We start from the raw sequence: 23,728 nt of genomic DNA on the forward strand, positions 1-23,728 counted from the left end.
GGTGGATACATTTTTGGACTTTTTTTTTCCAAGCACCCGTATCAAAAACAATGTCAACAGTTTCTGTAAATTATCGATAAGATCTATTGTCCGTTGCTTGCACTAATTTCCTGAAGTTGGCTAAATCGGAGTAATTCGGTAAAGCGGGAAATCACAGCATCTTCAACAAATCGTGATAGAGGGGCAGAGATAAAGGTTTCGACCCTACATATCAAGAGCGCAGCTGTCAATAGTTCAGCAGGTTCACAGTGCAGAAGGTTCAGTGGCACCAGGGTCCCCTGCGTCCCAATCACAGCTGGTTTTTAACTTCTGTATTCAGGGCATGGGAGGGGTGTGTTGCATCGTGCACACACGGTGCCTGTTTCGCAGATAAGTTTTAATAAATACACAGAGAATAATATAGAGTCATTGGCCACGAGGAACACCTTCCCTGACCTTTTATTCTCTCCGGTTCCACGTCACACGCCTACCATCCAACTCCAAAACTCGGGGGAGACTAACACTCCCTACCTCCTTTGGTGTGCATCATAGGCGTGCCCATGACGAACACAACATTTCTCCTTAACCAATACAAAACAAACATAGCTGCTCAAAAAAAAGATACTATACTAATCCAGTATACAAGAATAGTACACAACAAGAAATGCCACATTCAGTCAATCCACCCCGAATCCTTGCAGCCGCGTTTTGCATGGCGGTCGAGGACTCAAACTGTACCGTTCAAGTCCTTGTCTCAGAGGCACTGAGTTGATTGGTATGGAGCCAGGCACCTCCTGATCTGAATCTTGAACTGGCTCCAAATTCTGCATGTCCAACCCCCTTGTAGTAGATGATTGAGAATTAGTAGCAGTCACCACCGGCCATGTGCACTGGTTCAAACTTCTCCATGTCCACACCCCATGTAGTCGATGATTGAGAATTAGTAGCAGTCACCACCGGATTCACTGTCAGGATGATCCATCCTCTCTCCTTCATCAGCTTCAGATCCCACTGTTTCCCTGAGCAGGAAGGTCTGGAATTGAAAATACAGAGGACATTAAACAACATTGACTCAGTACATGGCACTCATTTTGGTTTATACGCTCGAAATTGAGCCCTGAGCGAGGTGTGAAGAGTGTCAGGATGGCCGAGTGGTCTAAGGCGCTGCGGTTAGGTCGCAGCCTCCCTTGGAGGTGTGGATTCATATCCCACTTCTGACAAGTGTATTTTGCGAGGTGGATAAATTTTTTGACTTTTTTTTCCCAAGCACCGTATCAAAAACAATGTCAACAGTTTCTGTAAATTATCGATAAGATCTATTTTCCGTTGCTTGCACTAATTGCCTGAAGTTGGCTAAATCGCAGTAAATCGGTAAAGCAGGAAATCACAGCATCTTCAACAAATCGTGATAGAGGGGCCGAGATAAAGGTTTCGACCCTACATATCAAAAGCGCAGCTGTCAATAGTTCAGCAGGTTCACAGTGCAGAAGGTTCAGTGGCACCAGGGTCCCCTGCGTCCCAATCAGAGCTGGTTTTTAACTTCTGTATTCAGGTGATGGGAGGGGTGGGGGTGTTGCGTCGTGCACACACAGTGCCTGTTTTGCAGAGAAGTTTTAATAAATACACAAAGAATAATATGGAGTCTTTGGCCACGAGGAACACCTTCCCCTACCTTTTATTCTCTCCGATTCCACATAACCGCACCTAACATCCAACTCAAAAACTCGGGGGAGACTAACACTCCCTACCTCCCTTGGTGTGCATCATGGGCGTGCCCATGACGAACACAACATTTCTCCTTAACCAATACAAAACAAACATAGCTGCTCAAAAAAAAGATACTATACTAATCCAGTATACAAGAATAGTACACAACAATAAATACCACATTCAGTCAATCCACCCCGAATCCTTGCAGCCGTGTTGAGCATGGCGGTCGAGGACTCAAACTGTACCGTTCAAGTCCTTGTCTCAGAGGCACTGAGTTGATTGGTATGGAGCCAGGCACCTCCTGATCTGAATCTTGAACTGGCTTCAAATTCTGCATGTCCACACCCCCTGTAGTAGATGATTGAGAATTAGTAGCAGTCACCACCGGCCATATGCACTGGCTCAAAATTCTGCAAGTCCACAACCCATGTAGTAGATGATTGAGAATTAATAGCAGTCACCACAGGGTCCACTGTCAGGATGATCCATCCTCTCTCCTTCATCAGCTTCAGATCCCACTGTTTCCCTGAGCAGGAAGGTCTGGAATTGAAAATACAGAGGACATTAAATAACATTCACTCAGTACATGGCACTCATTTTGGTTTATAAGCTGAAAATTGAGCCATCAGTCTGGTGTCAAGAGTGTCAGGATGGCCGGGTGGTCTAAGGTGCTGCGTTCAAGTCACAGTCTCCCTTGGAGACGGGGGTTCAAACCCCTCTTCTAACAAGTGTCTTTACGAGGTGGATACATTTTTGGACTTTTTTTTCCAAGCACCCTTATCAAAAACAATGTCAACAGTTTCTGTAAATTATCGATAAGATCTATTGTCCGTTGCTTGCACTAATTGCCTGAAGTTGGCTAAATCGCAGTAAATCGGTAAAGCAGGAAATCACAGCATCTTCAACAAATCGTGATAGAGGGGCAGAGATAAAGGTTTCGACCCTACATATCAAAAGCACAGTCGTCAATAGTTCAGCAAGTTCACAGTGCAGAAGGTTCAGTGGCACCAGGGTCCCCTGCATCCCAATCACAGCTGGTTTTTAACTTCTGTATTCAGGGCATGGGAGGGGTGTGTTGCATCGTGCACACACAGTGCCTGTTTCACAAATAAGTTTTAATAAATACACAGAGAATAATATAGAGTCATTGGCCACGAGGAACACCTTCCCTGACCTTTTATTCTCTCCAGTTCCACGTCACCGCGTCTACCATCCAACTCCAAAACTCGGGGGAGACTAACACTCCCTACCTCCCTTGGTGTGCATCATAGGCGTGCCCATGACGAACACAACATTTCTCCTTAACCAATACAAAACAAACATAGCTGCTAAAAAAAAAGATACTATACTAAACCAGTATACAAGAATAGTACACAACAAGAAATGCCACATTCAGTCAATCCACCCCGAATCCTTGCAGCCGCGTTGAGCATGGCGGTCGAGGACTCAAACTGTACCGTTCAAGTCATTGTCGCAGAGGCACTGAGTTGATTGGTATGGAGCCAGGCACCTCCTGATCTGAATCTTGAACTGGCTCCAAATTCTGCATGTCCACACCCCCTGTAGTAGATGATTGAGAATTAGTAGCAGTCACCACCGGCCACGTGCACTGGCTCAAAATTCAGCATGTCCACACTCCATGTAGTAGATGATTGAGAATTAGTAGCAGTCACCACCGGATCCACTGTCAGGATGATCCATCCTCTCTCCTTCATCAGCTTCAGATCCCACTGTTTCCCTGAGCAGGAAGGTCTGGAATTGAAAATACAGAGGACATTAAACAACATTCACTCAGTACATGGCACTCATTTTGGTTTATAAGCTGGAAATTGAGCCATCAGTGCAGTGTCAAGAGTGTCAGGATGGCCGAGTGGTCTAAGGCGCTGCGTTCAGGTCGCAGTCTCCTTTGGAGGAGTGGGTTCAAATCCCACTTCTGACAAGTGTCTTTTGCGAGGTGGATACATTTTTGGACTTTTTTTTTCCAAGCACCCGTATCAAAAACAATGTCAACAGTTTCTTTAAATTATCGATAAGATCTATTGTCCGTTGCTTGCACTAATTTCCTGAAGTTGTCTAAATCGCAGTAAATCGGTAAAGCGGGAAATCACAGCATCTTCAACACATCATGATAGAGGGGCAGAGATAAAGGTTTCGACCCTACATATCAAGAGCGCAGCTGTCAATAGTTCAGCAGGTTCACAGTGCAGAAGGTTCAGTGGCACCATGGTCCCCTGCGTCCCAATCACAGCTGGTTTTTAACTTCTGTATTCAGGGCATGGGAGGGGTGTGTTGCATCGTGCACACACGGTGTCTTTTTCACAGATAAGTTTTAATAAATACACAGAGAATAATATAAAGTCATTGGCCACGAGGAACACCTTCCCTGACCTTTTATTCTCTCCGGTTCCACGTCACCGCGCCTACCATCCAACTCCAAAACTCGGGGGAGACTAACACTCCCTACCTCCCTTGGTGTGCATCATAGGCGTGCCCATGACGAACACAACATTTCTCCTTAACCAATACAAAACAAACATAGCTGCTCAAAAAAAAGATACTATACTAAACCAGTATACAAGAATAGTACACAACAATAAATACCACATTCAGTCAATCCACCCCGAATCCTTGCAGCCGCGTTGAGCATGGCGGTCGAGGACTCAAACTGTACCGTTCAAGTCCTTGTCTCAGAGGCACTGAGTTGATTGGTATGGAGCCAGGCACCTCCTGATCTGAATCTTGAACTGGCTCCAAATTCTGCATGTCCACACCCCCTGTAGTAGATGATTGAGAATTAGTAGCAGTCACCACCGGCTATATGCACTGGCTCAAAATTCTGCAAGTCCACACCCCATGTAGTAGATGATTGAGAATTAGTAGCAGTCACCACAGGATCCACTGTCAGGATGATCCATCCTCTCTCCTTCATCAGCTTCAGATCCCACTGTTTCCCTGAGCAGGAAGGTCTGGAATTGAAAATACAGAGGACATTCAATAACATTCACTCTGTACATGGCACTCATTTTGGTTTATAAGCTGGAAATTGAGCCATCAGTGCAGTGTTACAAATGTCAGGATGGCCGAGTGGTCTAAGGCGCTGCGTTCAGGTCGCAGTCTCCTTTGGAGGCGTGGGTTCGAATCCCACTTCTGACAAGTGTCTTTTGCGAGGTGGATACATTTTTTGACTTTTTTTTTCCAAGCACCCGTATCAAAAACAATGTCAACAGTTTCTGTAAATTATCAATAAGATCTATTGTCCGTTGCTTGCACTAATTTCCTGAAGTTGGCTAAATCGCAGTAAATCGGTAAAGCGGGAAATCACAGCATCTTCAACAAATAGTGATAGAGGGGCAGAGATAAAGGTTTTGACCCTACATATCAAGAGCGCAGCTCTCAATAGTTCAGCAGGTTCACAGTGCAGAAGGTTCAGTGGCACCAGGGTCCCCTGCGTCCCAATCACAGCTGGTTTTTAACTTCTGTATTCAGGGCATGGGAGGGGTGTGTTGCATCGTGCACACATGGTGCCTGTTTCGCAGATAAGTTTTAATAAATACACAGAGAATAATATGGAGTCATTTTCCACGAGGAACACCTTCCCTGGCCTTTTATTCTCTCCGGTTCCACGTCACCGCGCCTACCATCCAACTCCAAAACTCGGGGGAGACTAACACTCCCTACCTCCCTTGGTGTGCATCATAGGCGTGCACATGACGAACACAACATTTCTCCTTAACCAATACAAAACAAACATAGCTGCTCAAAAAAAAGATAATATACTAATCCAGTATACAAGAATAGTACACAACAAGAAATGCCACATTCAGTCAATCCACCCCGAATCCTTGCAGCCGCGTTGAACATGGCGGTCGAGGACTCAAACTGTACCGTTCAAGTCCTTGCTCAGAGGCACTGAGTTGATTGGTATGGAGCCAGGCACCTCCTGATCTGAATCTTGAACTGGCTCCAAATTCTGCATGTCCACACCCCTTGTAGTAGATGATTGAGAATTAGTAGCAGTCACCACCGGCCATGTGCACTGGTTCAAACTTCTGCATGTCCACACCCCAAGTAGTCGATGATTGAGAATTAGTAGCAGTCACCACCGGATTCACTGTCAGGATGATCCATCCTCTCTCCTTCATCAGCTTCAGATCCCACTGTTTCCCTGAGCAGGAAGGTCTGGAATTGAAAATACAGAGGACATTAAACAACATTCACTCAGTACATGGCACTCATTTTGGTTTATAAGCTGGAAATTGAGCCATCAGTGCAGTGTCAATAGTGTCAGGATGGCCGAGTGGTCTAAGGCGTTGCGTTCAGGTTGCAGTCTCCTTTGGAGGCGTGGGTTCGAATGACACTTCTGACAAGTGTCTTTTGCGAGGTGGATACATTTTTGGACTTTTTTTTTCCAAGCACCCGTATCAAAAACAATGTCAACAGTTTCTGTAAATTATCGATAAGATCTATTGTCCGTTGCTTGCACTAATTTCCTGAAGTTGGCTAACTCGCAGTAAATCGGTAAAGCGGGAAATCACAGCATCTTCAACAAATCGTGATAGAGGGGCAGAGATAAAGGTTTCGACCCTACATATCAAGAGCGCAGCTGTCAATAGTTCAGCAGGTTCACAGTGCAGAAGGTTCAGTGGCACCAGGGTCCCCTGCGTCCCAATCACAGCTGGTTTTTAACCTCTGTATTCAGGGCATGGGAGGGGTGTGTTGCATCGTGCACACACGGTGCCTGTTTCGCAGATAAGTTTTAATAAATACACAGAGAATAATATAGAGTCATTGGCCACGAGGAACACCTTCCCTGACCTTTTATTCTCTCCGGTTCCACGTCACCGCGCCTACCATCCAACTCCAAAACTCGGGGGAGACTAACACTCCCTACCTCCCTTGGTGTGCATCATAGGCGTGCCCATGACGAACACAACATTTCTCCTAAACCAATACAAAACACACATAGCTGCTCAAAAAAAAGATACTATACTAAACCAGTATACAAGAATAGTACACAACAAGAAATGCCACATTCAGTCAATCCACCCCGAATCCTTGCAGCCGCGTTGAGCATGGCGGTCGAGGACTCAAACTGTACCGTTCAAGTCCTTGTCTCAGAGGCACTGGGTTGATTGGTATGGAGCCAGGCACCTCCTGATCTGAATCTTGAACTGGCTCCAAATTCTGCATGTCCACACCCCTTGTAGTAGATGATTGAGAATAAGTAGCAGTCCCCACCCGCCATGTGCACTGGCTCAAAATTCAGCATGTCCACACCCCATGTAGTAGATGATTGAGAATTAGTAGCAGTCACCACCGGATTCACTGTCAGGATGATCCATCCTCTCTCCTTCATCAGCTTCAGATCCCACTGTTTCCCTGAGCAGGAAGGTCTGGAATTGAAAATACAGAGGACATTAAATAACATTCACTCAGTACATGGCACTCATTTTGGTTTATAAGCTGGAAATTGAGCCATCAGTCTGGTGTCAAGAGTGTCAGGATGGCCGGGTGGTCTAAGGTGCTGCATTCAGGTCACAGTCTCCCTTGGAGACGTGGGTTCAAACCCCTCTTCTCACAAGTGTCTTTTGCGAGGTGGATACATTTTTTGACTTTTTTTTTCCAAGCACCCGTATCAAAAACAATGTCAACAGTTTCTGTAAATTATCGATAAGATCTATTGTCCGTTGCTTGCACTAATTTCCTGAAGTTGGCTAAATCGCAGTAAATCGGTAAAGCGGGAAATCACAGCATCTTCAACAAATAGTGAAAGAGGGGCAGAGATAAAGGTTTTGACCCTACATATCAAAAGCACAGCTGTCAATAGTTCAACAGGTTCACAGTGCAGAAGGTTCAGTGGCACCAGGGTCCCCTGCGTCCCAATCACAGCTGGTTTTTAACTTCTGTATTCAGGGCATGGGAGGGGTGTGTTGCATCGTGCACACATGGTGCCTGTTTCGCAGATAAGTTTTAATAAATACACAGAGAATAATATGGAGTCATTTTCCACGAGGAACACCTTCCCTGCCTTTTATTCTCTCCGGTTCCACGTCACCGCGCCTACCATCCAACTCCAAAACTCAGGAGAGACTAACACTCCCTACCTCCCTTGGTGTGCATCATAGGCGTGCCCATGACGAACACAACATTTCTCCTTAACCAATACAAAACAAACATAGCTGCTCAAAAAAAAGATACTATACTAATCCAGTATACAAGAATAGTACACAACAAGAAATGCCACATTCAGTCGGTCCACCCCGAATCCTTGCAGCCGCGTTGAACATGGCGGTCGAGGACTCAAACTGTACCGTTCAAGTCCGTGCTCAGAGGCACTGAGTTGATTGGTATGGAGCCAGGCACCTCCTGATCTGAATCTTGAACTGGCTCCAAATTCTGCATGTCCACACCCCTTGTAGTAGATGATTGAGAATTAGTAGCAGTCACCACCGGCCATGTGCACTGGTTCAAACTTCTGCATGTCCACACCCCAAGTAGTCGATGATTTAGAATTAGTAGCAGTCACCACCGGATTCACTGTCAGGATGATCCATCCTCTCTCCTTCATCAGCTTCAGATCCCACTGTTTCCCTGAGCAGGAAGGTCTGGAATTGAAAATACAGAGGACATTAAACAACATTCACTCAGTACATGGCACTCATTTTGGTTTATAAGCTGGAAATTGAGCCATCAGTGCAGTGTCAATAGTGTCAGGATGGCCGAGTGGTCTAAGGCGTTGCGTTCAGGTTGCAGTCTCCTTTGGAGGCGTGGGTTCGAATGACACTTCTGACAAGTGTCTTTTGCGAGGTGGATACATTTTTGGACTTTTTTTTTCCAAGCACCCGTATCAAAAACAATGTCAACAGTTTCTGTAAATTATCGATAAGATCTATTGTCCGTTGCTTGCACTAATTTCCTGAAGTTGGCTAAATCGCAGTAAATCGGTAAAGCGGGAAATCACAGCATCTTCAACAAATCGTGATAGAGGGGCAGAGATAAAGGTTTCGACCCTACATATCAAGAGCGCAGCTGTCAATAGTTCAGCAGGTTCACAGTGCAGAAGGTTCAGTGGCACCAGGGTCCCCTGTGTCCCAATCACAGCTGGTTTTTAACTTCTGTATTCAGGGCATGGGAGGGGTGTGTTGCATCGTGCACACACGGTGCCTGTTTCGCAGATAAGTTTTAATAAATACACAGAGAATAATATAGAGTCATTGGCCACGAGGAACACCTTCCCTGACCTTTTATTCTCTCCGGTTCCACGTCACCGCGCCTACCATCCAACTCCAAAACTCGGGGGAGACTAACACTCCCTACCTCCCTTGGTGTGCATCATAGGAGTGCCCATGACGAACACAACATTTCTCCTTAACCAATACAAAACAAACATAGCTGCTCAAAAAAAAGATACTATACTAAACCAGTATACAAGAATAGTACACAACAAGAAATGCCACATTCAGTCAATCCACCCCAAATCCTTGCAGCCGCGTTGAGCATGGCGGTCGAGGACTCAAACTGTACCGTTCAAGTCCTTGTCTCAGAGGCACTGGGTTGATTGGTATGGAGCCAGGCACCTCCTGATCTGAATCTTGAACTGGCTCCAAATTCTGCATGTCCACACCCCTTGTAGTAGATGATTGAGAATTAGTAGCAGTCACCACCGGCCATGTGCACTGGCTCAAAATTCAGCATGTCCACACCCCATGTAGTAGATGATTGAGAATTAGTAGCAGTCACCACCGGATTCACTGTCAGGATGATCCATCCTCTCTCCTTCATCAGCTTCAGATCCCACTGTTTCCCTGAGCAGGAAGGTCTGGAATTGAAAATACAGAGGACATTAAATAACATTCACTCAGTACATGGCACTCATTTTGGTTTATAAGCTGGAAATTGAGCCATCAGTCTGGTGTCAAGAGTGTCAGGATGGCCGGGTGGTCTAAGGTGCTGCATTCAGGTCACAGTCTCCCTTGGAGACGTGGGTTCAAACCCCTCTTCTCACCAGTGTCTTTTGCGAGGTGGATACATTTTTGGACTTTTTTTTTTCCAAGCACCCTTATCAAAAACAATGTCAACAGTTTCTGTAAATTATCGATAAGATCTATTGTCCGTTGCTTGCACTAATTGCCTGAAGTTTGCAAAATCGCAGTAAATCGGTAAAGCAGGAAATCACAGCATCTTCAACAAATCGTGATAGAGGGGCCGAGATAAAGGTTTCGACCCTACATATCAAAAGCACAGCTGTCAATAGTTCAGCAGGTTCACAGTGCAGAAGGTTCAGTGGCACCAGGGTCCCCTGCGTCCCAATCACAGCTGGTTTTTAACTTCTGTATTCAGGGCATGGGAGGGGTGTGTTGCATTGTGCACACAAAGTGCCTGTTTCGCAAATAAGTTTGAATAAATACACAGAGAATAATATAGAGTCATTGGCCACGAGGAACACCTTCCCTGACCTTTTATTCTCTCCGGTTCCACGTCACCGCGCCTACCATCCAACTCCAAAACTCGGGGGAGACTAACACTCCCTACCTCCCTTGGTGTGCATCATAGGAGTGCCCATGACGAACACAACATTTCTCCTTAACCAATACAAAACAAACATAGCTGCTCAAAAAAAAGATACTATACTAAACCAGTATACAAGAATAGTACACAACAAGAAATGCCACATTCAGTCAATCCACCCCAAATCCTTGCAGCCGCGTTGAGCATGGCGGTCGAGGACTCAAACTGTACCGTTCAAGTCCTTGTCTCAGAGGCACTGGGTTGATTGGTATGGAGCCAGGCACCTCCTGATCTGAATCTTGAACTGGCTCCAAATTCTGCATGTCCACACCCCTTGTAGTAGATGATTGAGAATTAGTAGCAGTCACCACCGGCCATGTGCACTGGCTCAAAATTCAGCATGTCCACACCCCATGTAGTAGATGATTGAGAATTAGTAGCAGTCACCACCGGATTCACTGTCAGGATGATCCATCCTCTCTCCTTCATCAGCTTCAGATCCCACTGTTTCCCTGAGCAGGAAGGTCTGGAATTGAAAATACAGAGGACATTAAATAACATTCACTCAGTACATGGCACTCATTTTGGTTTATAAGCTGGAAATTGAGCCATCAGTCTGGTGTCAAGAGTGTCAGGATGGCCGGGTGGTCTAAGGTGCTGCATTCAGGTCACAGTCTCCCTTGGAGACGTGGGTTCAAACCCCTCTTCTCACCAGTGTCTTTTGCGAGGAGGATACATTTTTGGACTTTTTTTTTTCCAAGCACCCTTATCAAAAACAATGTCAACAGTTTCTGTAAATTATCGATAAGATCTATTGTCCGTTGCTTGCACTAATTGCCTGAAGTTTGCAAAATCGCAGTAAATCGGTAAAGCAGGAAATCACAGCATCTTCAACAAATCGTGATAGAGGGGCCGAGATAAAGGTTTCGACCCTACATATCAAAAGCACAGCTGTCAATAGTTCAGCAGGTTCACAGTGCAGAAGGTTCAGTGGCACCAGGGTCCCCTGCGTCCCAATCACAGCTGGTTTTTAACTTCTGTATTCAGGGCATGGGAGGGGTGTGTTGCATTGTGCACACAAAGTGACTGTTTCGAAAATAACTTTGAATAAATACACAGAGAATAATATAGAGTCATTGGCCACGAGGAACACCTTCCCTGACCTTTTATTCTCTCCGGTTCCACGTCACCGAGCCTACCATCCAACTCCAAAACTCGGGGGAGACTAACACTCCCTACCTCCCTTGGTGTGCATCATAGGCGTGCCCATGACGAACACAACATTTCTCCTTAACCAATACAAAACAAACATAGCTGCTCAAAAAAAAGATACTATACTAAAACAGTATACAAGAATAGTACACAACAAGAAATGCCACATTCAGTCAATCCACCCCGAATCCTTGCAGCCGCGTTGAGCATGGCGGTCGAGGACTCAAACTGTACCGTTCAAGTCCTTGTCTCAGAGGCACTGAGTTGATTGGTATGGAGCCAGGCACCTCCTGATCTGAATCTTGAACTGGCTCCAAATTCTGCATGTCAACACCCCTTGTAGTAGATGATTGAGAATTAGTAGCAGTCACCACCGGCCATGTGCACTGGCTCAAACTTCTGCATGTCCACACCCCAAGTAGTCGATGATTGCGAATTAGTAGCAGTCACCACCGGATTCACTGTCAGGATGATCCATCCTCTCTCCTTCATCAGCTTCAGATCCCACTGTTTCCCTGAGCAGGAAGGTCTGGAATTGAAAATACAGAGGACAATAAACAAAATTCACTCAGTACATGGCACTCATTTTGGTTTATAAGCTGGAAATTGAGCCATCAGTGCAGTGTTAAGAGTGTCAGGATGGCCGAGTGGTCTAAGGCGCTGCGTTCAGATCGCAGTCTCCTTTGGAGGCATGGGTTCGAATCCCGCTTCTGACTAGTGTCTTTTGCGAGGTGGATACATTTTTGGACTTTTTTTTTCCAAGCACCCGTATCAAAAACAATGTCAACAGTTTCTGTAAATTATCGATAAGATCTATTGTCCGTTGCTTGCACTAATTTCCTGAAGTTGGCTAAATCGCAGTAAATCGGTAAAGCGGGAAATCACAGAATCTTCAACAAATCGTGATAGAGGGGCAGAGATAAAGGTTTCGACCCTACATATCAAGAGCGCAGCTGTCAATAGTTCAGCAGGTTCACAGTGCAGAAGGTTCAGTGGCACCAGGGTCCCCTGCGTCCCAATCACAGCTGGTTTTTCACTTCTGTATTCAGGGCATGGGAGGGGTGTGTTGCATCGTGCACACACGGTGCCTCTTTCGCAGATAAGTTTTAATAAATACACAGAGAATAATATACAGTCTTTGGCCACGAGGAACACCTTCCCTGACCTTTTATTCTCTCCGGTTCCACGTCACCGCGCCTACCATCCAACTCCAAAAGTTGGGGGAGACTAACACTCCCTACCTCCCTTGGTGTGCATCATAGGCGTGCCCATGACGAACACAACATTTCTCCTTAACCAATACAAAACAAACATAGCTGCTCAAAAAAAAGATACTATACTAATCCAGTATACAAGAATAGTACACAAAAAGAAATGCCACATTCAGTCAATCCACCCCGAATCCTTGCAGCCGCGTTGAGCATGGCGGTCGAGGACTCAAACTGTACCGTTCAAGTCCTTGTCTCAGAGGCACTGAGTTGATTGGTATGGAGCCAGGCACCTCCTGATCTGAATCTTGAACTGGCTCCAAATTCTGCATGTCCACACCCCTTGTAGTAGATGATTGAGAATTAGTAGCAGTCACCACCGGCCATGTGCACTGGCTCAAACTTCTGCATGTACACACCCCAAGTAGTCGATGATTGCGAATTAGAAGCAGTCACCACCGGATTCACTGTCAGGATGATCCATCCTCTCTCCTTCATCAGCTTCAGATCCCACTGTTTCCCTGAGCAGGAAGGTCTGGAATTGAAAATACAGAGGACATTAAACAAAATTCACTCAGTACATGGCACTCATTTTGGTTTATAAGCTGGAAATTGAGCCATCAGCGCAGTGTTAAGAGTGTCAGGATGGCGAGTGGTCTAAGGCGCTGCGTTCAGGTCACAGTCTCCTTTGGAGGCGTGGGTTCGAATCCCACTTCTGACAAGTGTCTTTTGCGAGGTGGATACATTTTTGGACTTTTTTTTTCCAAGCACCCGTATCAAAAACAATGTCAACAGTTTCTGTAAATTATCGATAAGATCTATTGTCCGTTGCTTGCACTAATTTTCTGAAGTTGGCTAAATCGCAGTAAATCGGTAAAGCGGGAAATCACAGCATCTTCAACAAATCGTGATAGAGGGGCAGAGATAAAGGTTTCGACCGTACATATCAAGAGCGCAGCTGTCAATAGTTCAGCAGGTTCACAGTGCAGAAGGTTCAGTGGCACCAGGGTCCCCTGCGTCCCAATCACAGCTGGTTTTTAACTTCTGTATTCAGGGCATGGGAGGGGTGTGTTGCATCGTGCACACACGGTGCCTGTTTCGCAGATAAGTTTTAATAAATACACAGGGAATAATATAGAGTCATTGGCCACGAGGAACACCTTCCCTGACCTTTTATTCTCTCCGGTTCCACGTCACCGCGCCTACCATCCAACTCCAAAACTCGGGGGAGACTAACACTCCCTACCTCCCTTGGTGTGCATCATAGGCGTGCCCATGACGAACACAACATTTCTCCTTAACCAATACAAAACAAACATAGCTGCTCAAAAAAAAGATACTATACTAAACCAGTATACAAGAATAGTACACAACAATAAATACCACATTCAATCAATCCACCCCGAATCCTTGCAGCCGCGTTGAGCATGGCGGTCGAGGACTCAAACTGTACCGTTCAAGTCCTTGTCTCAGAGGCACTGAGTTGATTGGTATGGAGCCAGGCACCTCCTGATCTGAATCTTGAACTGGCTCCAAATTCTGCATGTCCACACCCCCTGTAGTAGATGATTGAGAATTAGTAGCAGTCACCACCGGCCATATGCACTGGCTCAAAATTCTGCAAGTCCACACCCCATGTAGTAGATGATTGAGAATTAGTAGCAGTCACCACCGGATCCACTGTCAGGATGATCCATCCTCTCTCCTTCATCAGCTTCAGATCCCACTGTTTCCCTGAGCAGGAAGGTCTGGAATTGAAAATACAGAGGACATTAAATAACATTCACTCAGTACATGGCACTCATTTTGGTTTATAAGCTGGAAATTGAGCCATCAGTGCAGTGTTACAAGTGTCAGGATGGCCGAGTGGTCTAAGGCGCTGCGTTCAGGTCGCAGTCTCCTTTGGAGGCGTGGGTTCGAATCCCACTTCTGACAAGTGTCTTTTGCGAGGTGGATACATTTTGTGACTTTTTTTTTCCAAGCACCCGTATCAAAAACAATGTCAACAGTTTCTGTAAATTATCGATAAGATCTATTGTCCGTTGCTTGCACTAATTTCCTGAAGTTGGCTAAATCGCAGTAAATCGGTAAAGCGGGAAATCACAGCATCTTCAACAAATAGTGATAGAGGGGCAGAGATAAAGGTTTTGACCCTACATATCAAGAGCGCAGCTGTCAATAGTTCAGCAGGTTCACAGTGCAGAAGGTTCAGTGGCACCAGGGTCCCCTGCGTCCCAATCACAGCTGGTTTTTAACTTCTGTATTCAGGGCATGGGAGGGGTGTGTTGCATCGTGCACACATGGTGCCTGTTTCGCAGATAAGTTTTAATAAATACACAGAGAATAATATGGAGTCATTTTCCACGAGGAACACCTTCCCTGCCTTTTATTCTCTCCGGTTCCACGTCACCGCACCTACCATCCAACTCCAAAACTCAGGAGAGACTAACACTCCCTACCTCCCTTGGTGTGCATCATAGGCGTGCCCATGACGAACACAACATTTCTCCTTAACCAATACAAAACAAACATAGCTGCTCAAAAAAAAGATACTATACTAATCCAGTATACAAGAATAGTACACAACAAGAAATGCCACATTCAGTCGGTCCACCCCGAATCCTTGCAGCCGCGTTGAACATGGCGGTCGAGGACTCAAACTGTACCGTTCAAGTCCTTGCTCAGAGGCACTGAGTTGATTGGTATGGAGCCAGGCACCTCCTGATCTGAATCTTGAACTGGCTCCAAATTCTGCATGTCCACACCCCTTGTAGTAGATGATTGAGAATTAGTAGCAGTCACCACCGGCCATGTGCACTGGTTCAAACTTCTGCATGTCCACACCCCAAGTAGTCGATGATTTAGAATTAGTAGCAGTCACCACCGGATTCACTGTCAGGATGATCCATCCTCTCTCCTTCATCAGCTTCAGATCCCACTGTTTCCCTGAGCAGGAAGGTCTGGAATTGAAAATACAGAGGACATTAAACAACATTCACTCAGTACATGGCACTCATTTTGGTTTATAAGCTGGAAATTGAGCCATCAGTGCAGTGTCAATAGTGTCAGGATGGCCGAGTGGTCTAAGGCGTTGCGTTCAGGTTGCAGTCTCCTTTGGAGGTGTGGGTTCGAATGACACTTCTGACAAGTGTCTTTTGCGAGGTGGATACATTTTTGGACTTTTTTTTTCCAAGCACCCGTATCAAAAACAATGTCAACAGTTTCTGTAAATTATCGATAAGATCTATTGTCCGTTGCTTGCACTAATTTCCTGAAGTTGGCTAAATCGCAGTAAATCGGTAAAGCGGGAAATCACAGCATCTTCAACAAATCGTGATAGAGGGGCAGAGATAAAGGTTTCGACCCTACATATCAAGAGCGCAGCTGTCAATAGTTCAGCAGGTTCACAGTGCAGAAGGTTCAGTGGCACCAGGGTCCCCTGTGTCCCAATCACAGCTGGTTTTTAACTTCTGTATTCAGGGCATGGGAGGGGTGTGTTGCATCGTGCACACACGGTGCCTGTTTCGCAGATAAGTTTTAATAAATACACAGAGAATAATATAGAGTCATTGGCCACGAGGAACACCTTCCCTGACCTTTTATTCTCTCCGGTTCCACGTCACCGCGCCTACCATCCAACTCCAAAACTCGGGGGAGACTAACACTCCCTACCTCCCTTGGTGTGCATCATAGGAGTGCCCATGACGAACACAACATTTCTCCTTAACCAATACAAAACAAACATAGCTGCTCAAAAAAAAGATACTATACTAAACCAGTATACAAGAATAGTACACAACAAGAAATGCCACATTCAGTCAATCCACCCCGAATCCTTGCAGCCGCGTTGAGCATGGCGGTCGAGGACTCAAACTGTACCGTTCAAGTCCTTGTCTCAGAGGCACTGGGTTGATTGGTATGGAGCCAGGCACCTCCTGATCTGAATCTTGAACTGGCTCCAAATTCTGCATGTCCACACCCCTTGTAGTAGATGATTGAGAATTAGTAGCAGTCACCACCGGCCATGTGCACTGGCTCAAAATTCAGCATGTCCACACCCCATGTAGTAGATGATTGAGAATTAGTAGCAGTCACCACCGGATTCACTGTCAGGATGATCCATCCTCTCTCCTTCATCAGCTTCAGATCCCACTGTTTCCCTGAGCAGGAAGGTCTGGAATTGAAAATACAGAGGACATTAAATAACATTCACTCAGTACATGGCACTCATTTTGGTTTATAAGCTGGAAATTGAGCCATCAGTCTGGTGTCAAGAGTGTCAGGATGGCCGGGTGGTCTAAGGTGCTGCATTCAGGTCACAGTCTCCCTTGGAGACGTGGGTTCAAACCCCTCTTCTCACAAGTGTCTTTTGCGAGGTGGATACATTTTTGGACTTTTTTTTTTCCAAGCACCCTTATCAAAAACAATGTCAACAGTTTCTGTAAATTATCGATAAGATCTATTGTCCGTTGCTTGCACTAATTGCCTGAAGTTTGCTAAATCGCAGTAAATCGGTAAAGCAGGAAATCACAGCATCTTCAACAAATCGTGATAGAGGGGCCGAGATAAAGGTTTCGACCCTACATATCAAAAGCACAGCTGTCAATAGTTCAGCAGGTTCACAGTGCAGAAGGTTCAGTGGCACCAGGGTCCCCTGCGTCCCAATCACAGCTGGTTTTTAACTTCTGTATTCAGGGCATGGGAGGGGTGTGTTGCATTGTGCACACAAAGTGCCTGTTTCGCAAATAAGTTTGAATAAATACACAGAGAATAATATAGAGTCATTGGCCACGAGGAACACCTTCCCTGACCTTTTATTCTCTCCGGTTCCACGTCACCGCGCCTACCATCCAACTCCAAAACTCGGGGGAGACTAACACTCCCTACCTCCCTTGGTGTGCATCATAGGCGTGCCCATGACGAACACAACATTTCTCCTTAACCAATACAAAACAAACATAGCTGCTCAAAAAAAAGATACTATACTAATCCAGTATACAAGAATAGTACACAACAAGAAATGCCACATTCAGTCAATCCACCCCGAATCCTTGCAGCCGCGTTGAGCATGGCGGTCGAGGACTCAAACTGTACCGTTCAAGTCCTTGTCTCAGAGGCACTGAGTTGATTGGTATGGAGCCAGGCACCTCCTGATCTGAATCTTGAACTGGCTCCAAATTCTGCATGTCAACACCCCTTGTAGTAGATGATTGAGAATTAGTAGCAGTCACCACCGGCCATGTGCACTGGCTCAAACTTCTGCATGTCCACACCCCAAGTAGTCGATGATTGCGAATTAGTAGCAGTCACCACCGGATTCACTGTCAGGATGATCCATCCTCTCTCCTTCATCAGCTTCAGATCCCACTGTTTCCCTGAGCAGGAAGGTCTGGAATTGAAAATACAGAGGACATTAAACAAAATTCACTCAGTACATGGCACTCATTTTGGTTTATAAGCTGGAAATTGAGCCATCAGTGCAGTGTTAAGAGTGTCAGGATGGCCGAGTGGTCTAAGGCGCTGCGTTCAGATCGCAGTCTCCTTTGGAGGCATGGGTTCGAATCCCGCTTCTGACTAGTGTCTTTTGCGAGGTGGATACATTTTTGGACTTTTTTTTTCCAAGCACCCGTATCAAAAACAATGTCAACAGTTTCTGTAAATTATCGATAAGATCTATTGTCCGTTGCTTGCACTAATTTCCTGAAGTTGGCTAAATCGCAGTAAATCGGTAAAGCGGGAAATCACAGAATCTTCAACAAATCGTGATAGAGGGGCAGAGATAAAGGTTTCGACCCTACATATCAAGAGCGCAGCTGTCAATAGTTCAGCAGGTTCACAGTGCAGAAGGTTCAGTGGCACCAGGGTCCCCTGCGTCCCAATCACAGCTGGTTTTTAACTTCTGTATTCAGGGCATGGGAGGGGTGTGTTGCATCGTGCACACACGGTGCCTCTTTCGCAGATAAGTTTTAATAAATACACAGAGAATAATATACAGTCTTTGGCCACGAGGAACACCTTCCCTGACCTTTTATTCTCTCCGGTTCCACGTCACCGCGCCTACCATCCAACTCCAAAAGTTGGGGGAGACTAACACTCCCTACCTCCCTTGGTGTGCATCATAGGCGTGCCCATGACGAACACAACATTTCTCCTTAACCAATACAAAACAAACATAGCTGCTCAAAAAAAAGATACTATACTAATCCAGTATACAAGAATAGTACACAAAAAGAAATGCCACATTCAGTCAATCCACCCCGAATCCTTGCAGCCGCGTTGAGCATGGCGGTCGAGGACTCAAACTGTACCGTTCAAGTCCTTGTCTCAGAGGCACTGAGTTGATTGGTATGGAGCCAGGCACCTCCTGATCTGAATCTTGAACTGGCTCCAAATTCTGCATGTCCACACCCCTTGTAGTAGATGATTGAGAATTAGTAGCAGTCACCACCGGCCATGTGCACTGGCTCAAACTTCTGCATGTACACACCCCAAGTAGTCGATGATTGCGAATTAGAAGCAGTCACCACCGGATTCACTGTCAGGATGATCCATCCTCTCTCCTTCATCAGCTTCAGATCCCACTGTTTCCCTGAGCAGGAAGGTCTGGAATTGAAAATACAGAGGACATTAAACAAAATTCACTCAGTACATGGCACTCATTTTGGTTTATAAGCTGGAAATTGAGCCATCAGCGCAGTGTTAAGAGTGTCAGGATGGCGAGTGGTCTAAGGCGCTGCGTTCAGGTCACAGTCTCCTTTGGAGGCGTGGGTTCGAATCCCACTTCTGACAAGTGTCTTTTGCGAGGTGGATACATTTTTGGACTTTTTTTTTCCAAGCACCCGTATCAAAAACAATGTCAACAGTTTCTGTAAATTATCGATAAGATCTATTGTCCGTTGCTTGCACTAATTTTCTGAAGTTGGCTAAATCGCAGTAAATTGGTAAAGCGGGAAATCACAGCATCTTCAACAAATCGTGATAGAGGGGCAGAGATAAAGGTTTCGACCGTACATATCAAGAGCGCAGCTGTCAATAGTTCAGCAGGTTCACAGTGCAGAAGGTTCAGTGGCACCAGGGTCCCCTGCGTCCCAATCACAGCTGGTTTTTAACTTCTGTATTCAGGGCATGGGAGGGGTGTGTTGCATCGTGCACACACGGTGCCTGTTTCGCAGATAAGTTTTAATAAATACACAGAGAATAATATAGAGTCATTGGCCACGAGGAACACCTTCCCTGCCCTTTTATTCTCTCCGGTTCCACGTCACCGCGCCTACCATCCAACTCCAAAACTCGGGGGAGACTAACACTCCCTACCTCCCTTGGTGTGCATCATAGGCGTGCCCATAACGAACACAACATTTCTCCTTAACCAATACAAAACAAACATAGCTGCTCAAAAAAAAGATACTATACTAATCCAGTATACAAGAATGGTACACAACATGAAATGCCACATTCAGTCAATCCACCCCGAATCCTTGCAGCCGCTTTGAGCATGGCGGTCGAGGACTCAAACTGTACCGTTCAAGTCCTTGTCTCAGAGGCACTGAGTTGATTGGTATGGAGTCAGGCACCTCCTGATCTGAATCTTGAACTGGCTCCAAATTCTGCATGTCCACACCCCCTGTAGTAGATGATTGAGAATTAATAGCAGTCACCACCGGCCATGTGCACTGGCTCAAAATTCAGCATGTCCACACCCCATGTAGTAGATGATTGACAATTAGTAGCAGTCACCACCGGATCCACTGTCAGGATGATCCATCCTCTCTCCTTCATCAGCTTCAGATCCCACTGTGTCCCTGAGCAGGAAGTTCTGGAATTGAAAATACAGAGGACATTAAACAACATTTACTCAGTACATGGCACTCATTTTGGTTTATAAGCTGGAAATTGAGCCATCAGTGCAGTGTCAAGAGTGTCAGGATGGCCGAGTGGTCTAAGGTGCTGAGTTCAGGTCGCAGTCTCCTTTGGAGGCGTGGGTTTGAATCCCACTTCTGATAAGTGTCTTTTGCGAGGTGGATACAGTTTTGGAATTTTTTTTCCAAGCACCCGTATCAAAAACAATGTCAACAGTTTCTGTAAATTATCGATAAGATCTATTGTCCGTTGCTTGCACTAATTGCCTGAAGTTGGCTAAATCGCAGTAAACGGTAAAGCAGGAAATCACAGCATCTTCAACAAATCGTGATAGAGGGGCCAAATTAAAGGTTTCGACCCTACATATCAAAAGCACAGCTGTCAATAGTTCAGCAGGTTCACAGTGCAGAAGGTTCAGTGGCACCAGGGTCCCCTGCATCCCAATCACAGCTGGTTTTTAACTTCTGTATTCAGGGCATGGGAGGGGTGTGTTGCATCGTGCACACAGTGCCTGTTTCGCAGATAAGTTTTAATAAATACACAGAGAATAATATAGAGTCATTGGCCATGAGGAACACCTTCCCTGACCTTTTATTCTCTCCGGTTCAACGTCACCGCGCCTACCATCCAACTCCAAAACTCGGGGGAGACTAACACTCCCTACCTCCCTTGGTGTGCATCATAGGCGTGCCCATAACGAACACAACATTTCTCCTTAACCAATACAAAACAAACATAGCTGCTCAAAAAAAAGATACTATACTAATCCAGTATACAAGAATGGTACACAACAAGAAATGCCACATTCAGTCAATCCACCCCGAATCCTTGCAGCCGCGTTGAGCATGGCGGTCGAGGACTCAAACTGTACCGTTCAAGTCCTTGTCTCAGAGGCACTGAGTTGATTGGTATGGAGCCAGGCACCTCCTGATCTGAATCTTGAACTGGCTCCAAATTCTGCATGTCCACACCCCCTGTAGTAGATGATTGAGAATTAGTAGCAGTCACCACCCGCCATGTGCACTGGCTCAAAATTCAGCATGTCCACACCCCATGTAGTAGATGATTGAGAATTAGTAGCAGTCACCACCGGATCCACTGTCAGGATGATCCATCCTCTAACCTTCATCAGCTTCAGATCCCACTGTTTCCCTGAGCAGGAAGGTCTGGAATTGAAAATACAGAGGACATTAAACAACATTCACTCAGTACATGGCACTCATTTTGGTTTATAAGCTGGAAATTGAGCCATCAGTGCAGTGTCAAGAGTGTCAGGATGGCCGAGTGGTCTAAGGAGCTGCGTTCAGGTCGCAGTCTCCTTTGGAGGCGTGGGTTCGAATCCCACTTCTGACAAGTGTCTTTTGCGAGGTGGATACATTTTTGGACTTTTTTTTTCCAAACACCCGTATCAAAAACAATGTCAACAGTTTCTGTAAATTATCGATAAGATCTATTGTCCGTTGCTTGCACTAATTTCCTGAAGTTGGCTAAATCGCAGTAAATCGGTAAAGCGGGAAATCACAGCATCTTCAACAAATCGTGATAGAGGGGCAGAGATAAAGGTTTCGACCCTACATATCAAGAGCGCAGCTGTCAATAGTTCAGCAGGTTCACAGTGCAGAAGGTTCAGTGGCACCAGGGTCCCCTGCGTCCCAATCACAGCTGGTTTTTAACTTCTGTATTCAGGGCATGGGAGGGGTGTGTTGCATCGTGCACACACGGTGCCTGTTTCGCAGATAAGTTTTAATAAATACACAGAGAATAATATAGAGTCATTGGCCACGAGGAACACCTTCCCTGACCTTTTATTCTCTCCGGTTCCACGTCACCGCGCCTACCATCCAACTCCAAAACTCAGGGGAGACTAACACTCCCTACCTCCCTTGGTGTGCATCATAGGCGTGCCCATGACGAACACAACATTTCTCCTTAACCAATACAAAACAAACATAGCTGCTCAAAAAAAAGATACTATACTAATCCAGTATACAGGAATAGTACACAACAAGAAATACCACATTCAGTCAATCCACCCCGAATCCTTGCAGCCGCGTTGAGCATGGCGGTCGAGGACTCAAACTGTACCGTTCAAGTCCTTGTCTCAGAGGCACTGAGTTGATTGGTATGGAGCCAGGCACCTCCTGATCTGAATCTTGAACTGGCTCCAAATTCTGCATGTCCACACCCCTTGTAGTAGATGATTGAGAATTAGTAGCAGTCACCACCGGCCATGTGCACTGGCTCAAACTTCTGCATGTCCACACCCCAAGTAGTCGATGATTGAGAATTAGAAGCAGTCACCACCGGATTCACTGTCAGAATGATCCATCCTCTCTCCTTCATCAGCTTCAGATCCCACTGTTTTCCTGAGCAGGAAGGTCTGGAATTGAAAATACAGAGGACATTAAACAACATTCACTCAGTACATGGCAGTCATTTTGGTTTATAAGCTGGAAATTGAGCCATCAGTGCAGTGTCAAGAGTGTCAGGATGGCCGAGTGGTCTCAGGTGCTGCGTTCAGGTCGCAGTCTCCTTTGGAGGCGTGGGTTCGAATCCTCCTTCTGACAAGTGTCTTTTGCGAGGTGGATACATTTTTGGACTTTTTTTTTCCAAGCACCCGTATCAAAAACAATGTCAACAGTTTCTGTAAATTATCGATAAGATCTATTGTCCGTTGCTTGCACTAATTTCCTGAAGTTGGCTAAATAGCAGTAAATCGGTAAAGCGGGAAATCACAGCATCTTCAACAAATCGTGATAGAGGGGCAGAGATAAAGGTTTCGACCCTACATATCAAGAGCGCAGCTGTCAATAGTTCAGCAGGTTCACAGTGCAGAAGGTTCAGTGGCGCCAGGGTCCCCTGCGTCCCAATCACAGCTGGTTTTTAACTTCTGTATTCAGGGCATGGGAGGGGTGTGTTGCATCGTGCACACACGGTGCCTGTTTCGCAGATAAGTTTTAATAAATACACAGAGAATAATATAGAGTCATTGGCCACGAGGAACACCTTCCCTGGCCTTTAATTCTCTCCGGTTCCACGTCACCGCGCCTACCATCCAACTCCAAAAGTTGGGGGAGACTAACACTCCCTACCTCCCTTGGTGTGCATCATAGGCGTGCCCATGAGGAACACAACATTTCTCCTTAACCAATACAAAACAAACAGAGCTGCTAAAAAAAAAAGATACTATACTAATCCAGTATACAAGAATAGTACACAACAAGAAATGCCACATTCAGTCAATCCACCCC

The 23,728-nt window shown here is 45.8% G+C and overlaps 6 non-coding genes across 6 annotated transcripts; all 6 read left to right on the forward strand.

The window, feature by feature from the left end:
• Positions 1 to 3,545: 3,545 nt before the first annotated feature.
• Positions 3,546 to 3,628, forward strand: TRNAL-CAG (transfer RNA leucine (anticodon CAG)). Its single transcript has one exon. It is a non-coding gene; the product is annotated as a tRNA-Leu (tRNA).
• Positions 3,629 to 4,759: 1,131 nt separating this feature from the next.
• TRNAL-CAG (transfer RNA leucine (anticodon CAG)) lies at positions 4,760 to 4,842 on the forward strand. The gene has a single exon. It is a non-coding gene; the product is annotated as a tRNA-Leu (tRNA).
• Positions 4,843 to 12,042: 7,200 nt separating this feature from the next.
• Positions 12,043 to 12,125, forward strand: TRNAL-CAG (transfer RNA leucine (anticodon CAG)). The gene has a single exon. It is a non-coding gene; the product is annotated as a tRNA-Leu (tRNA).
• Positions 12,126 to 14,469: 2,344 nt separating this feature from the next.
• Positions 14,470 to 14,552, forward strand: TRNAL-CAG (transfer RNA leucine (anticodon CAG)). Its single transcript has one exon. It is a non-coding gene; the product is annotated as a tRNA-Leu (tRNA).
• A 3,558-nt stretch (positions 14,553 to 18,110) lies between these two features.
• Positions 18,111 to 18,193, forward strand: TRNAL-CAG (transfer RNA leucine (anticodon CAG)). Its single transcript has one exon. It is a non-coding gene; the product is annotated as a tRNA-Leu (tRNA).
• A 3,554-nt stretch (positions 18,194 to 21,747) lies between these two features.
• Positions 21,748 to 21,830, forward strand: TRNAL-CAG (transfer RNA leucine (anticodon CAG)). Its single transcript has one exon. It is a non-coding gene; the product is annotated as a tRNA-Leu (tRNA).
• The last annotated feature ends 1,898 nt before the right edge of the window (positions 21,831 to 23,728 follow it).

This window comes from Pleurodeles waltl, unplaced genomic scaffold (assembly GCF_031143425.1).
Source record: "Pleurodeles waltl isolate 20211129_DDA unplaced genomic scaffold, aPleWal1.hap1.20221129 scaffold_39, whole genome shotgun sequence".
NCBI lineage: Eukaryota > Metazoa > Chordata > Amphibia > Caudata > Salamandridae > Pleurodeles > Pleurodeles waltl.